The sequence below is a fragment of the Sprattus sprattus genome (genome assembly GCF_963457725.1).
Source record: "Sprattus sprattus genome assembly, chromosome: 12".
NCBI classification, from domain to species: domain Eukaryota; kingdom Metazoa; phylum Chordata; class Actinopteri; order Clupeiformes; family Clupeidae; genus Sprattus; species Sprattus sprattus.
In genome coordinates, this window is record NC_137910.1 from 1,525,144 (window position 1) to 1,527,023 (window position 1,880).

General features: G+C 48.5%; 1 protein-coding gene across 1 annotated transcript in view; it reads left to right on the top strand.

Annotated features, from left to right (window-relative positions):
- The window catches only part of eml4 (EMAP like 4), a 72,873-nt gene that overhangs the window by 48,931 nt on the left and 22,062 nt on the right, over window positions 1-1,880 (top strand).

Consider the following 1,880-nt stretch of genomic DNA (forward strand, 5'->3'; position numbering starts at 1 on the left):
CAGTCACGGCCAAGCCCAAAAGAGCAGAGCTTTCACAGTGAAAAATGCCCTCTCTTCCCGGGTGCACAAGCAGCATCATTTCTCTCTCTCTCTCTCTCTCTCTCTCTCTCTCTCTCTCTCTCTCTCTCTCTCTCTCTCTCTCTCTCTCTCGTCCTGTCTGTGTGTGAGTGCCAGTGCCAGGGTCGCCCCCCTTCTCCTCCCCCAGCACCCCTCAGTCTGTCTCCTGATTGCCACCATGCGGTATAGGCTCCCATCCAGAATGTTTATTACCCTTCTTTTGATGTGTGTGTGTGTGTGTGTGTGTGTGTGTGTCTGTGTGTGTGTTATATTTCACTCCCCTGTGGTTGCTCCTACTGGCCCTCTGTTACTGTAAGCCATTCTTTCATTCCGCCAGAAAGAGTATGTGTGTGTGAGCGAGAGAAACCCTGTGTGTGTGTGTGTGTGTGTGTGTGTGAGAGAGAGAGAGAGAGAGAGAGAGAGAGAGAGAGAGAGAGAGCCTGCCTGTGTGTGTGTGTGTGTGTCAGAGAGAGAGGGAGCGAGAGAGAGAGAGAGAGAGAGAGAGAGAGAGAGAGAGAGAGAGAGAGAGAGAGAGAGAGAGAGAGAGAGAGAGAGAGAGAGAGAGAGAGAGAGAGAGAGAGAGAGAGAGAGAGAGAGAGAGAGAGAGAGTGCCTGCCTGTGTGTGTGTGTGTGTGTCAGAGAGAGAGGGAGCGAGAGAGAGCAAGAGAGAGAGAGAGAGAGAGAGAGAGAGAGAGAGAGAGTGCCTGCCTGTGTGTGTGTGTGTGTGTCAGAGAGAGAGGGAGCGAGAGAGAGAGAGAGAGAGAGAGAGAGAGAGAGAGAGAGTGCCTGCCTGTGTGTGTGTGTGTGTCAGAGAGAGAGGGAGCGAGAGAGAGCAAGAGAGAGAGAGAGAGAGAGAGAGAGAGAGTGCCTGCCTGTGTGTGTGTGTGTGTGTGTGCATGTGGCTGCCACTGACCCTCTGTTGAGGACCAGTCTCTCATGTCTCCAGGCAGTACTCTGGTTTTCTTTTCTCAGCCCAAACTATGTAAACACACACCAGAAAGAGACTGGCATTGCTCTCTCTCTAGCTGCCAGCTCATACACACAACATTACAACATTACACACAGACACACACACACACACATGCTCCTATACACCCACACACTACTTACTGAACTTGTACTTTTCTTTATTTAAAATGATGATGAATATTATTATTATTATTATTAGTATTATTATTATTATTATTATTATTATTATTATTATTATTAGTATTATTATTATTGTTGTTGTTGTTGTTGTTGTTATATTTGTCTATTGTCTCTCTCCTTCTCTCCCTCACAGGGCCACACAGATGAGTTGTGGGGTCTGGCGACGCATCCGTTCCGTGATCTCTTCCTCAGCTGCGCTCAGGACAGACAAGTGTGTCTGTGGAACGCTGCGGACCACACGCTTGAATGGACCAGGCTCCTGGATGTAAGACACACACACACACACACACACACACACACACACACACACACACACACACACACACACACACACCAAACACACACACACACACACACACACACACACACACACACACACTCACACACACCAAACACACACTCACACACACAGACACACACCAAACACACACACACACACACCAAACACACACACACACACACACACACACACACACACACAGACAGAGATACAATCATTTTGAGTACTTTCTTATCAAAGCTGTAATTCTCTGTGTCCTTCTAGGAGCATGGACACTGTGCAGACTTCCACCCCAGTGGTGCTGTAGTGGCCATCGGCACCCACTCTGGAAAGTAAGAATCCCTCTCTTTCTCTCTCTCTCTGGCTCTCTATCTCTCTCTCTCTCTCTCTCTCT